Source organism: Myiozetetes cayanensis, unplaced genomic scaffold, assembly GCF_022539395.1.
Source record: "Myiozetetes cayanensis isolate MyiCay16 unplaced genomic scaffold, myiCay2020 scf5-8, whole genome shotgun sequence".
NCBI lineage: Eukaryota > Metazoa > Chordata > Aves > Passeriformes > Tyrannidae > Myiozetetes > Myiozetetes cayanensis.
This window is the reverse complement of record NW_026087742.1, coordinates 103,315,423-103,331,083: the sequence shown is the minus strand read 5'-3', so window position 1 is coordinate 103,331,083 and position 15,661 is coordinate 103,315,423. Positions and strand designations below refer to the sequence as shown.

The following is a 15,661-nucleotide window of genomic DNA, read 5'->3' as shown; positions in this document are numbered from 1 at the left end:
CTATATTCAGGTGTATCCTTCTCTCACTAGAGATAAATTTTTTTTCAGTAGAGAGAAAAATATGCAACATGTACAACATGTTTGCTGTATTAAGTTACAAGATTTGCTTTGCAATAGGGTATAACATTTATTGCAGCATATCCTTATCTAGCATAATTTTCACTGATTACTGTAAGGGTTTTCTGGAATGGTACATGAAATGAAAGCCATGTCACTTTTGCTGTCAGAAAAAGTCAAAGGCCTTAAACAATCCAAACATAAACAATTGGGGCTGCCCAGAATAGTTGTTGCAGTACATGCTAGGCACCAGGAACAGGTATTGCTATATGAATACCTTAATTATCTCAGGAGGCATTTTAAGGTCATTAAAAACACTCAGTCAACCCTCTGAATGGTTGTTTGTTGGTTTGGTTTTTTGGGGGAGGGAGATTGGTTGTTTAAATTACTGGTCTTCTATCTTCTTAGCATATATTAGAATTAAAACATATATATATATATGATTTGAAAACTAAACAGCTTAAAAGCACAGGCTATTTTAAACTATTATCATCTGGTGAGTCTTACTGAAGGGAATATAGCTATGCTCATCTACCACAGGCATAAAGCTCTTAGTCTTGTTTTCAAATTCTTTTTTCTATCAAAAATATGAAGAGTAGAAGATTGCATTTTTCCTACTTTTGTTAAATGACCTTTCAAATTCAGATTTAATTTATTGACTGCTATGCTAAAAAGAAATAATGTTAAAATACACATGAAGCTGGTTACATAAGCCGGTTCTGCTTTTATCCTACAGACATTAGTCCTTCCTATGGTGTGGTTTGCTCAGTTCTCTTCATAGATTTCTAAAGATCTATAAAGATCATTTCTTCACAGATGTGAGGGTATGGATGAGTACAGTCAGCTTTATTCTTCAAGTCACAAAGGGCAGGAGTAGTGGTGCGTTAGTAGTTCTTAGTAGTGCATCTGTAGTTTGTAGTCTAAAGTCACAAATGGCAGTGTTGTGCTCACAAGGAATTTTGTTGCCACTAAAAGTTCCCATTAAAAGTAGCCTGCTTCAGATGGCATGTGGAACCACAGGTAAAAACCACCACGAGGGTGACCAAACACTGGCACAGATTGCTCCGGGAGGTTGTTGAGTCTCCATCTTTGCATCCTTGGAGATAATCCAAAGTTATCCGGGCAAGTTCCTTGGTGCTTAGCCCTGGGTGGTCCTGCTTGAGCAGGGAAGGCTGGACACAGTAACTCCAGAGGTCCTTTCCTGTCTCAACCATTCTGTGGTTCTGTAATAGTGAAAAGAAAGGCTTGGTTGGTTGGTCGGTTGGTTGGTTTGTTTTTCACTTCAAACTGAAATTTGGTAATGTATGGATATTGTGTGGCAGTTCAATGTCAGCAACATTGTTTGCTGGATTTTAGAAAGGAAGCCAGAGAATTTGCTTAGCCATGTATAGTGAGATTTAGTTCCAGATTGAGAAGCCTATTTGTATATGCGAAGAAGATGTTTAAATTCTGGTCAGCATGGTCAACATACAGACAACAGGTTGGTTGGTATCACACCAAGAATGACTCATGCTTCTGGAGTAGAAGCCTATGGGGCAGTGATCTGAATCCCTCTGTAGACTTCCCAGCGATACCTGCCACACCTCGAGTCTTGTGTTTCAAACTCTAGCTGAGTCCCACTCAGAGCATCTCATTAAAAGTAGAGAGCATGCAGACTGGAAAATGTATCTACTCAAAGCAGAACTTGGCTAAAATAAGAAGAGTAACAGGAAGGGTCTTCTTGTATAAATATATATGATGACCCAGGGTCTTTGATTGCTCAAAGGACTCTATTTTCACCTTTTCAGAGATACTGCAGCTTTAGCAGCAAATTGTACTCAGTGCATCACTTAACAAAGATTTGGTCTAATAGATGGATTTACTTGCTACTCATGTGAGTAAAAAGTGCAAATGTCCCTGCTTGGGTTGAGCTCTCATTGTGTTTTTTTATAAAAATCCATAATTATCACGTGTTGTTTAACTTTCAGTTATCCAGAATCCTGTACCTCCTGGTTCTGTTTATTTATCAGCCTCACTCACTTATATGTATCCAGCATGAAAAATGGACATATCCAACTGTGCAACACTATGATGTGCAAACATAAAAAACAAGGAGAAAACCTTCCCCATACCATGTAACTCCAAAGAGTTCTTCCTAATTTTAAATATTTAAAATCCAACTCACCACTAAATCATGGACTTGAAATATGTATCTGATGGCCTACTGTAAAATCTGACTTGTGTATGCACAAAATACTGGGAGAAGATTTCCCTGTGAATTCAGGGAGAGGATTGCTTTTGGGATAACTGAAAGTTCAGATTCAATGCCATGTGCTAAACATAGTGAGGTGAGTTCTGGATGTATCTGTTTTATTGTTTGTATGTTCTGACTGAAGGACTGTGGCTTGCACTGCCATTTTCCTGTTGGAGCAGGAGGTAGTGAGAAATAAATGTGCATTTCATTATCCATCACCAAATAAGCTACCAATCTGATGGTTTGCCTTTACTGAAATGTACAGGTTTTATTCTTTGTCTCTTGGCTGAGTGGTACTGACTTGGCTATGAAGAAATTCCTTCAGCTGCATGAAGAATAAACTTCAGTTCTTTACTACTGCAGCAGAAGAGAAAAATGTTAATGTTTCCCTCTGCCATCAAGGAGGTTGTTTCTCCATTAAAGCTCTTATCTATTACACTGTGCTAATTATATTACAAGATCTTGAATGGCTTCTCTTACTTTTTTTTTTGTCTTCCATTGATAAGTAATCTTAGTACTAAAAGCCCTCTCATAACAATGTGTTCCTTTGGTGACAGCATGCTGACATCCAGTGCCAGCAGTGCAAAAAATTAACATCAGCCTGGGCTACTAAGCCTTATGATATGTAAAGAAGCTCTTTGTGAGTCAGTACATGGAGTTTTTCCATAGGCTGAACACAGTTACTCTGTGAAATAGTCTTCATATGAAGAGAACACATCCTGCAAGTCTGGTTTAATACCACACCATTATTTTCAGTAGACATTGATTGGACCTTAACTATCTAAATGCAGGGTATGGAATGGCAAGTCTCACTGTTACGGTCCTTGAAGAAGGAAGGTGTAAAGTTGGATGGACCAGTGAGAGTTGTGTTAAGAACCCAGGTATGAAAAAATACTTACTTTCAAAGGAGGGAAGCACATCTGTTTACTGAGAATTGCCACAAAAATGCAAAAGGAGTTGAATTTAAAACAAGCTGGTCAGCTGCTGGAAGATGGTTCCAGGTTATGAAGATGTAAGTATGTGTAGAAGTAACCTTGGTTTCTCTGACTGCTTTAAGTGAGGAAAGCACAATGCGGCATGTGCATATTTATCTCTCTAGTGAGAGATATTTATCTCTACTGAGAGATGTGAGCAGAAAATGAATTGTAGTAATCTAAGATAGGACCAAGAAGAACTTGAGATCAGATATCAACTATTATGAGAATTCTATATAGCACCAGAGTAAAGAGCCTCTACTAGGCTGGTCACCAAATCACATCTGGTTTGTTGTCTGTTCTGAGCATCTCAGAGGGACAGCTGTCCTCATATGTGCTGTTAATCTTCTCTAACTCAGATTATTTTGCCAGGGGGTAGATGGGGTGGGTGTGGCTTTGAAAACCAAACAGATGAAGTGTGTATTCCATCTGGTCAGACAGGCTTCTTGATGACAAAATCATGTGCTTATCAGTGATCTGGGTTGGTAAAAATGGTCTGTTTCACTTAGTCCTTCCTTCAGGAACTGTCTTGCATTCTTGTACTTATTATTTTTTTACAAGGTTGGGAGGTGGGAAGTGGGGTGGGGACAGAAAGGAAGGAAGAAGAGATGGCCCTAGAAAGTGCCTGAAGATTCCAGGAAATTGGTAGGCTGGACTTGTTAAGGCTTGTGAAATGATTTTTGACTCAGGCTTTCAAATGAAAAAATGAGATATTAGAAGGATGGTAGTCTTTTATCTGCTGAGGAAGATGGATGGGTATGACTTAAGATGTCATGTATATGAATGGGTGCTATAAAGGGATCATTCTAATGACATGCTGTAAAAGACAACTGTCAGGAATAAATTATTCTTCTCTTCTGATTATATTGATGATAATGCACTCAAATTCCCCATGACACATTTCCTCACCCAAAGTTAAAATCTTTTCCTAAAATGTTCAATGGGTGCAGAGGTCTTTGTTGTGCATTTCCAACTCCATGAAAAACATCGGGTAGTGGCTTACGTAAGAGCAATTTTGCCTGCAATTAGTGTGTTTGCATACAAGTACACAGCCTTTGATTAAGCAAAGGAAAGCATTTAAGCGCATGTGTAAGTACCTTTCAGCAGTGGAGCAATGAGACTGAAATATATGAAAGGAGAAAGCCTGATTTCAAAAGTAACAGGGCTGATAAGAAGAGCAGTTCTGAGCAGCTGAGCAGTTCAGGACTCTGGCAAGGATGGAGACGAGCTGTATGTAGCTACCTCCAGAGATATCCAGGCAGAAGTCACACCCTCCATGTGCAGCCCGAGACAAACACCAAACTTTACTTCTTCTAAGGAGAAGCACTGGGAACAGAGGGTAAAAAAGACAAAGAGGACAAAAGCACTATGAGGGAGGCAAGGATCTGTCTTGCAGGTGTTGGCCACTGGCTGCAGTGCAATTGTCTTAGGAGCCTAGAGGTGAGGGCCCTCAACCTGAAGGGAAGCTGACCATGTTGCATTTTACTGTTGCCAACCTCTCCTCCCAAGATTTCCTGTCTACAGAGGGAATGCCATGTCTACCCATGGACAACAGTTTGTTTGGAGAAATCAATAAATCTGCATGCTTGAACACACTTGGGGAAAGGACACAACAGAGGTACTGGGGCCATGGTTGACCCATGATGGGACTGGAACATCCCTGAGGGACCAGGATTCATGGGTAATCCATAATGGGAAAGGGAAACTGAAGAGCAGCATGGCAGGAAGCCATTGACCATAGGGTGCTAAAATGAATTACACTACTTCAGCCTCCCATGCACTTATGCCTCACTGGAGGAATTTTAGTGCACTGAGATTAAAAAAAGGCAAAAATAAGGGTGCTTGAGAAGGGCAGGAGTTAAATAGGTTTTTGCACAGTGATTTCTGTTTGGTTTGTGTTTTGTTTCTTTGGTTTGTTATTTTTTTTCCCCCCTCACTGTGAACCAGTGATTGTCAGTTTGTGTGGGCTGGCAGTAAATTAAGTCAAGTAAAATTCTCTGACTTGATGCAGCTTTACCTTCGGCAGACTGGTACAAGAAGTGATGGGCTAAATTACAGTAAAGAAAATGTAGCCTGAGCATTTGGAGAAGTTTTCTAATGGTAAAGGAGGCTGATCACAGACTGGATTGCTGAGGGAGGCTCTGGAGCCGCTGGAGGATTTAAAAGCAGATTAAATGAACTTCTGTCAAGAACAATTTAGAAGAAGTTGATCCTGCCTTTGGGACGAAGAGGCGAATTAGGTGACCCTCTTGAGGTGCTGCTGAGCCCTGTTATGTTTGATTTCTATGACACTGACATGGTCTTGTGTACCCCTGGGAGAAAAGAGGATACTGAGCTTAATTATCAGAATGCAGTTTCAGTCAGCAGGAGGTGTTTCCTGAGGAGAGATGGCTTGAGAGAGAAGGCTGAGGATGTTAAAGAGGTGAAGGGTACAATTAAATGAGATTACATAATGCTGTATTTGTAATTAAGTTGACAGAAAAGTGAATCCTTCTTCATTTAACCTAGTACTGACCACATGTCTCAGAATAGTCTTCCTTAATTCAAAGTATATTAAAAAATTGGATCCTCAGGTGCTCTTTAGGTCACTCTGTGGGCAGGGAGGTACTGGCAAGGATGGTACTTAAGAATTAGGGAGCCACTGAGGATGCACTCACAGCACCTCAGGCTGCAGGTGCTTTAGCCAGAATGATTACCAACTCCAGCTTCAGCTTGACTATACGTACTGAGTCTCAAGCACCTTGCAGCACTCCTGCCAAGGACAAGCACAGTTTCATCCTTCTGCCTACTACATTAATTCAGGTAGCTGTTTTGAGGTTAAGGCCATGGTGGCTTTGAACTGCAGCTGGTAATGAACACCTGAATGGACTTCAGCTTTATTTGCAGATGACTGAGGTACCATTATTAATTATTAAACCATTTCTTGTAATATTTAATTATTTCTCCTCATTTTGTGATGAGCAAGCAGTACCATTATTGCCTGTAACCAAATAACCATCCCCATTTATCATACTAATTGTGTCTTAATGAGGAAGGACCTGGGACTGGGGGAGTTGTCTACCCTGAACAATTTTGGAATCTAGCTTCCTATGGTGATGATCATAGGCAGTGATAATTAGGTATGCTAGGTACTATACTTATGATGAAGCTTAAATGCAATAAAAATTCATCATATGGTGGTAGGCTTACAAAACACAATGAATTGCCATAGTAAATGTGGAAATATGAAAATAGAGTATGAACACATACAAAATCACTTCCTCTTGCATGGCTTGCATTGTACATGGAACTGGAAGAAAATCACAGCAAGGACCCCGTGGTGATTGCATATAGCTTCAGGAGGAAGAGTGGGTTTTGCTTGCTTATACATCTTTCCTGGTTTCCTCCCTGGTCCAGCAATATTACACTGGATGCACTTCTGCAGAGCCCTTGAATATGCACTATGGCCTTGATAATCTGTTGTTTTTTACAAGGAGGCAGAATACTGGACCTGAGATCTGACTTATGGATTCAGAGGAAAAATATAGTCTGCTAAAACCAGTTGTCTGTCTGCATATAGATACCTTCCAGATAGATAAATCATACCCTTTTCCTCCTGTTTTTGTATTTTACCATGAAATTAATTCACAATGGTTTTAACATAATAACGTCCATACAACAGGGAAACCTCATATGAATATTCTGGAGACAATATCCCCTTTAGTTTAATACAGTGGATAATCTACTCAAGGGTTTATCTGAATAGTCAGTAAATATAGCTGCAACTACAGGTTGTTTTTGAAGTCCTCCCCATGAGACCACAGCAACCAATAACATCTGCAATCAGAAACAGTGAGATGCTCAAGTTTTAAGTTTTTGCCAATGCTCAGTAATTTCTACCATAGCTTTTAAAATGATGTAATATTAACTATTCGATATTAGTCAATATTGTCAGGAATATTTATTGGAAGAACAAAGTGAAAACTACTTTAGTTTTTCCAAGCTCTTTTCATAGCTCTTGATTGCTTGTTTGTTTGTTTGTTTTTAAAAGTAATATGTTTAAAGAAGAGAGAAATGTGTTTTAAATATTCAGAGCTAGCTTGGAAGATGCAAAGGGAACATTTTGTTAGAAAAACCTCCACACTACTCAAAATGAGCTCTAATGCTGATAATTGCAGGTTCAAGTCTAGATTAATCATACATGCAGTAGTCTATACATAGCTGCAAGTTAATTCAGTCCAGTGTTTAGGTGTTGGGAGTAAAGAGAAGGAAACACCTTTGCCGAACATGAGAGCTATAAGGATGATATTGGGGAATGCAGAGGACAGATAAGACTATTTTTCTGTTATTCCTCTCTTATAATGGTACCTTCACTCAAAATCACTAGGCTTTTCCTCATCTCTTTCGTTTGCAGATGCAGTCACCCACAGTTTAGAATAAGTGTAATCCCACCTATCCCTGCTGGTTTTGAGTGCAGATTTATGTTTCCACCTTCTCTGTCACCATCTTACAGTACTGCCATTCTCCCTTGTCCTGTCAATACATGCTCTTGTAAAAAAGTCCCTCTCCATCTTTTTTGTAAGCTCGCTTCAGGTACTGGAAGGCCACAGTTAGGTCACCCTGAAGCCTTCACTTTTCCAGGTTGAACAAACCCAATTCTCTCAGCGTTTCCTCACAGGAGAGGTGCTCCATCATTTTCATAATCTTGATGACCCTCTGGACTCGAGAGAGAGCTCTCTTTCTCTTGTGTTGCCACAGCAGCCTGGGTCATTAATGTAGGAACTGGGACTGGCCCCTCAGCTAAGAACATTCATTTGCCATATGATTTTGAAAGTGCCTCAAAACCCTGGGTACACGAGGAACACAGTTTTGTTCCTGGACCTTGGAAGAACTAGGGTGATCAGTAATAACTCTCACCTGACTGAGAGACTGTACTGGCATCTAAATATTTTGGGTGTGGATAGCTATTTTCATGCTGCCTTGAGGTTTAGCAAATGTAGTACCCTGCTTTAATCTGGCTGAATATCTGATAATATTCTGAGTATTGAAGCTGCATTGTCCTATCATTTTCAAGGTAACAATTAGATGAAAGCATGCAATACCTGCACTGCATAGGCTGCTGGTTTCTACTCTAGAACATCTTAGACTGGCAACATCCTTGTGGCAAAATAGGCTGTGTGTTTCAGTTTGCACGTTAAAAGCTATGGTTAGCTCTCTCTGTCATACATGTATTACTTTGACATGAATTTTAGAAAAGATATGCATCTAGATCACAGTGATAGGTACTTTGTAATGCCTGTCTATTATGATTTAGTTTTAGAATTTAGATTTGGAATATTATCTTTATATTTTTTCTTTAGGGTATTTTGAAACCTTCTAAAATCCTTCCCGGGCATTACTATTCTCTCTCAATCTGGAGAGATAGTAATCAGTCAAGGTCCTTAAAATGGTACTCTGTAACAACATGCTGAGAGCCTAAGTTTCTATTGATTCAGGAAAGAGACTCTGATCATTTATTTGCTTGCTTCTTACTAGACTTCTGTGTTCTTTGACTTTTGCTGTGAATATCGTAATTTATTTGACGTCCACTCACCTCATGTCCTGCTCATACTGTAAAATTGGTACCTTTCATCAGTGCTGACGGGAACTCCAGTTCTTGGCAGGGTTCCAAAATCCCAAGATCACAGAAGGCATATTTACTGCATTTACTCTTCAGTGTGACTTTTGTACTCATAGGAGTGTGCACATCGTCATCCTTGGAAAGTTTTTAGGCAAGTGTCACATTCCTCCGTGAGGGTGAAATATGGAGCTGTACAGAGCTCCTGGAGAGGACTAACAGAGAGCAATCAGAAAGGTTTGAGGCTGGCAGCACTGCAATGGCTTCTGTTTCCCAGAAGATGCCCTGCCTTGCCATGTGCTTTAGCCCTGGCTGGGAGGTCAATAGCCGTGATTCAATCATGGGGATTTCCCAAGGGCCTGCAGAGCTGCTGTTTGTTACCAACCTGTCTCCTGTGCTGCTTGCTCTCTGCGTCTTGGGTTTGGGCTTCTTTTTTGTGTGTTTGTTTGTTTGTTTTTGTTTTGTTTTAGGGGGGGTTTTTTAGCTTTCTTTTTTTTTTTTTTTCTCCCTTTTCAAAGCTTCTCACTGCTCTTCAAGTATTTTCAAGAAAGGAAAGACAATGTTTACTGATTTGCATTTTGGGAATTGAGTTCCACTGGAAAAATTTGAAATATGTTGCCTTTTGTTTCCCTCACAAGAACAGAAGTATTGTATCCTTCTCTCATTCTTTCACCTAGTCAGTGAGTGCACACATTCAAATGTCAGTACCCAGAGGGAAGAGCGAGTGCCTGGCGATGTGGCAGTGTGTGTGTGAGCAGCATTGATGGTAAGCATCCTCTGCTCCAGCTGAACATTGCAAGTCTACAGTGCAGCCAGGAGGGCTGAAACAACTGGCTGAGGAGTTCTCCAAACTAATTGAGTTAAACATCTCTGGGGGCATTACAGAAGGTATGGAGGACACAATAAAAGCTAATGTTGTGTCTTTATGTTTATAAATTGACAGGAGGCGCTAGGTAGCTTTAAACTGGCGTTTTATCAGTCCTTAACAAATCATGAAAAGAATGATAACAATCAATGTAAGCTGTAATCCCTTCATTCTAATGAGTGTTATTCAACATGGTTTTATAATAAACAGTTCATGCATTTCTTTGGTATCAGTTTTAATTAAATTACAGATCTGTATGATAAAGGCAGCACTGTTGTCACGGACTCCAGTAAAACAACTGACTTTTGGCAGAGTGACATTATGATTAGAAAAATAATTACTACCAAATGAAATCAATATAGCATATATTTATAGCATATATTAAATGAATAAAAATGTAATAATTAAGATGTTTCAATGATCAAGTTCAGATGCTTTGTTTGAAATGGCTATGCTTGTCCTCTGCAAGGGTGGGAGATGGAGATGGTAGGGTAGGAAGCCCATATTCTTGTCTACAAATATGGGGTTTTCTTTAATTTTACTAGTATTAAACAAAGTATTTGCTGACAGAGTTTCAGAGAATAATGTAATGAAGTGTGAATGGTCCTGTGCAGGGCTAAGAATTGGACTCGATGATACTTGTGGGTCCCTTCCAACTCAGCATATTCTGTGATTCTGTGTGAAGTGTTAAGCAAAGACAGAAGAGCTATTTAGAAGTACCAGGGTTATCATGGGAGAAGATGATCTTCCCAAAATGACATGAGTACTGCAGCCAGAGAGGGAGGTCAACCATCAGTGAGCAGCACTTGCTTGCCTGGCATGGCTGTGCAGATGTGGGGTCAGTCGCTCAGGGTCCCAGGAGGTGCAGTGACTGTGAGCTTGAACTGAGCTCCCATTACAGGCTGGTGCCAGAAACGACAAGTGAGGTATTAGGAAATTTCAGTGGGCTACATACTGAATGAAAATGCAGCCGTGCTATTACTGTTTTGGTGTTTTGGCATTAATGAGAGTACTACCAGAATACTCAATGCAATTGTGTTGTCCGCATACTTATGTACAAGTACACTGACTAGCTGGGAAGAGTTCAGAAGACAGCTACACGGCTTTTTCCAACACTTCATCATAGTATTTCTAGCAAGAGAGCAAAAAAAAGAAGTCTAGTTCACTGCAGAGGACATTTAAAAGTGACATAGTACTTATGCAGCAAGACACTGTCTCACAGCTAAAGGCTGATGAATTTAGGAATGTGCTGGTTTTGGCTGGGATGGAGTTAATTTTCTTCATGGTGGCTGGTATTTTGAATTTGTGCTGAACATAGGGTTGATGTTTTTGTTATTTTGTTATTTTTGTTTTTGCTGAGAAGAGCTTACACAGAACCTTTTCTGTTTTTCATACAGCTATGCTGGTGAGGAGACTGGGTGTGCGTGGGAGGCTGGGAGGAGACACAGAAAGGACAGGTGAATCCAACTGACCAAAGGAATACTCCGTTCTATATGACATCATGCTCAGTATATAAAGTGGGGAGGAGAAGAAGAAGGAAGGGGGTGGGACACGTTTGAAGTGATGGTGTTTGTCTTCCCAAATCATTATGATGGGGCCCTGCTCTCCTGGAGTTGGCCGAACACCTGCCTGCTCTTGGGTAGAAGTGAATGAATTCTGTGTTTTTCTTTGCTTGTGTGTGTGGCTTTTGCTTTTCATATTTAACTGTCTTTATATCAACCCATGAGTTTTCCAGCTTTTACCCTGTTGATTCTCTCACCGATTCTGCTGGTGAGGAAGTGAGTGAGTAGCTGTGTGGGGCTTGGCTGCTGACTGGGGTTAAACCATGAAAAGGAGATACACTGGGAACGGTCAGCTGCAAGCTGAAGCTTGGGAATTGCAGATTGAAGTGCAAGTTTCTAACACTGAGATCAATAACTTATTGGTTCTTTAAAAAAATCATGCATTTTCACAGTAAAGACTTCAGGATTCCAGCTTTAATTATAAAATCATCCAACAGTTCTCATCCTGACATTGTTTGTTTTTTTCCCCCAAGTCTCTAAGAGGAACGCCTGCAGTTCCTATTTTCCTGCCCATTACCTTGAAATTATGTAAAAAAGTCATACACTCTTCTTGACTTGCAATAAATTAATATGCTTTTTTGGAAATTATGCAAATAATTTATTCATGTATCTTGTTCTAGCACATATCTCATCTGTCCAACAACAGCATTAATTTAAAGCTAATACAGTTATATCCTTACCTTTTCTCTGTTGATTACTGTAGTGGGTTTCTGTGGCAGGATTTTTCTCATTTATTTTCAGTGTAGTCACTGTGCAGAAAATTTTAATAATTGTGTTCACCAAAGTGATTTAATTGCCGTGGTTTTCACTGTAAGAGAAATTGACATCATATTTCTATTTTCAAACTGCTCCCATGCACTAAAACCTTCACGTTAATTCCTTGCCTCTTTGTATTCTGCTATGGTTTTCCAACAAGGTGGTGGGGATACTCTTTCAAATGTAAATAGTGGGGAAAAGCTCATGTATGCGCAATAGCTTCTCCTTTTTACCAATTCAGGGTGTATGTAGTTTCAGCTTGTTGGCACCTTCTGCTGTATGAACAGGATAGGATGCAATTCCATGAAGGACTTGTTGGCAGCTGTTGCTGCTGGTTGGACCCACGTGCTTTGCGTGAGTGATACTGTACGTGTGTAATTTACAGCTCGGGAGAAGAAGGGTCTCACATTCAAGTGTGTGGTGATTCATGCCCAAATGAGAACAGATTTCTCAGGGAAGAAAGTGATGCCCTCTTCCATTATTTCATGGCAGTTTTGCAGTATTTCTTACCATCTTTAAAACATTTCTGGCACAAAGCTTATCTGTCAGAAATTTTCAGTCTCTGACCCTGTTGTTTATTTCTTAGATTTACTGTGAGTTTTCTGTGAGTATTCCCAGCCTCTGCCTGCTAATACAGTGTCCAGAGTTCAACAAGCTCCAGCTTTAGCATTTTTTTATAAAACTGTGGGACTCTGCAATAAACTTATCCCTTCTGTCTTATCTCAAATATTTATCCCAATTCTCTTAATAAAAATTCTGAGTCATCTCTAGTTCTGTGCTTATAAAAATTTCACTGAAAAAACACACCACAAGCCAACAAAACAAAACCCCCAGCCTTCCAAAGGCTTTATAGAAAAGATGTTTATTCCTAAATAAAAATCAATTCCTTTATGTATAACGCACATTTAATGAAATTATTAATAATGCTAATTGTACACTTGAGAGGAAAAAGTAACTATATAACCTAACAGTTTTGAAATGTTTGTTGTTGCTGGGCTTTGCTGGTGTCCTTGTGGTTTATTGGAAGGAAGCAATATACTTTTGCAGTCTCTGGCATATGCTAATTATCCTGTTGTTTAGTTTTGTTTGTTTGTGGTTTTGTTTGGTTCTTGGTTTGTTGTGGTGGTTTTTTTTTTTTTCCCCCTGGAAAAATGGCCCAGCTTATTTTTAGGAACTTAGACTCTGTCTAAATCAGGGATATAACCAGGCATTTTTCTCTTGCCTTCCTTGATTTGCAGTGCATGGACATCTGCAGTGAGAAGTTGTATAGATCCTGCTGATTCACTCTGGCAGATGCTAATAGTTAACTGCATCCTGTCTGCAAGGGTGTGGGATTGTCTCAGCAGGATGCAAACAAAACTGAATCAGGCATGGCCAAGCTTGGATAAAGGGACCCCTTTTTGTTTCTGTTTTAGACATCAAAAGAAGTGCACAAAATATAAAGGTTTTTTTATATTGAATGTGTTAAGGACAGGTTCACTACAACGCATACTGGCAGGACTCTTTGGATCTAAGTTAAAAAAATTAGTTATTAAAGTATATCCTGATCCCATTGAAGGGAATACTACTGCATCTATTAAACCCAGTGTTTTAGCCTTATGCTCAATAGGAGAACCCATGCAGTGTTGTGCATCTTCTGGTAATGAGAACACTATCTGCTAATTCAGTGACTGGTAATATCAGTGCAGTTGGTCACAACTGCTGTGGTGTTATTCAAGGCTGGCTATATAAGCAACCAGATCAGAACATCAGATCTCTGTCTTCTTTCCCATTTGAGCTGGTGGTGGAGCTTTTAAATATTCATTACTCTTAAAAGACGCACAAGTCTGCGGATGAGCTTGGTATTGGCCCAGATACCAGAGCGCTGCATAGCAGCCCCTGCCCAGCCTCTTTGCATCGTGCTTCTGTGCTGCACAGGCAGGAATTTTAAAATCTGATGTTTGCAATTCAGCATTGAGGCTCTGCCACACTGCCAACTTATTAAAAACGTAATTGTAAGGAAGCAAAATTTCCTGTGACTTCTTGGGAGTTCTGGAGTTTAAATCACTTTACATTTATGATCATGAACTCTGATGATGGAGTGCTTCACTTATTGATCAACATGAAAGGAAAAAGATACATGGTCCTCAAAATATTCTTTCCATGCACTGAGCTTAAAATTCAGTGTGTTGCTGCCCAGTGATGATTTCATCTTTATTGCAGGGAAACTAAGTGAAGTCGTCTTATCCAGTTAAGCTATGGCCTTTTTTTCCCAGGTGGGTCATGAAAAGATCTCTACAGTATCAGCCATTTGAAAATATTATCTCTTTTCCCCACCCCAGGATGTTACAGAGGATTTACTGGATAGTTTATTTGCTTCAGCAAATACCTGCTGCACTTAAGTCATAAGATACTGAAGAAATACTGCAGTAGGGTCCTTTTTATATCACCAACAATGTAACTGCATTGTCAATTACTCCTGAAACAGTGCTGAGGAGTTTATGGGAGGGCTGTGAATCGTACTGGAATCACTGTTTTGGGATTAATTTCTCTTTTAAATCCCAACAGGGAAAGATTTTCATACACTGAAAAGGGATTAAAATGTGGTGTGCTCTTTTGTGGTACAAAGAGAAAAGAATTAATTTCCAGAGGGGTTTCTGCTGATTTTCTAGAGAATGTCCATGCAAGTGTTGCAAATATATGATGTGATGCTACACAGCCAGGAGTGGATATTGAAATAGCTTTGATCCTTTTGCTGTATCTCTGGGACTGGAGATTAGGATTTGCTAGATGATAGCGCTCCTGTTATTTGAAATAACCTAAATTTTTTGAATAGTTCAGAATGTGTTTTCTTTCCAGCATAGGTCATAAGTGAACTGCCAGAAACTCTGTGGTTAGCACATTGGGGAGTGTTTGGAGAGATCTGTGTTCCTGTCCCTATTCTGAATCACGTCCCTGTGCAGCTGGCTCTTGTGAAGTCTTTTTCTCTCTTCCTTTAGGCTCACAAGAAACATGTATTATTTGTGGAGAAAACACTTCATTGAAGCTGATGTTTCCCTGTTAAAGGTGGGGCTTTCTAAGCAGTTGACATTTTTTCATTGAAAGAATTTCAGAAATTTAAGGCTCTGCAAGTTGTTTTCATGAAGCCTCATTATTTGCTGTGTCCCTTGAAACCCTGTCTACTCAATTCATGTGAATATATGCTGAGGGGCATCCACATTCGGAAGCAAAATTCTGTAATAAAGGCATGTGTGGGAGGAAGCAGATCATTTTCACTGATCTATTTGTCTCTTTTTATTTTGTCTTTACCCTTTCTTTTGCTATAGCAACAATGCAAAGTGTCGATACCATAACATGTTGCAGATGATCTGGACATTATCTTTAGCTCAATCCATCTTCATTTCCTGTATAAGATGGATTGTTACCTGTGAATACTTTTGTAAACTACTCCCTGTATATTCTGCCTCCTCCTCGATATATCCTTCTCTGTATACCTTACCTATAGGTGGCATATTTATCATAATATTTTCATTTATGTTCAGCCAGATCTCATCTTCTGTTTTTGGATGCCTCTCATTAATATTTCAGGTGCAAAAGGTCCCTTCAGGTTGCAATACATCACACCTGACTGAGGAAAAG

At 39.6% G+C, this 15,661-nt stretch overlaps 1 long non-coding RNA gene across 19 annotated transcripts in view; it reads left to right on the top strand.

The window, feature by feature from the left end:
* LOC126648896 (uncharacterized) overlaps nucleotides 1-15,661 on the top strand; it is a 286,520-nt gene that overhangs the window by 58,759 nt on the left and 212,100 nt on the right. For 8 of the 19 annotated variants that reach the window (XR_007630923.1, XR_007630918.1, XR_007630906.1 and 5 more), the window contains one exon: nucleotides 15,022-15,088. The exons of 10 other annotated variants lie outside the window; for them this stretch is intronic. This is a non-coding gene — a long non-coding RNA (uncharacterized LOC126648896). Of the gene's footprint in view, nucleotides 1-1,844; nucleotides 1,931-15,021; nucleotides 15,089-15,661 lie in introns of all 19 variants that reach the window. One more of the 19 variants, XR_007630915.1, reaches the window with a different exon arrangement.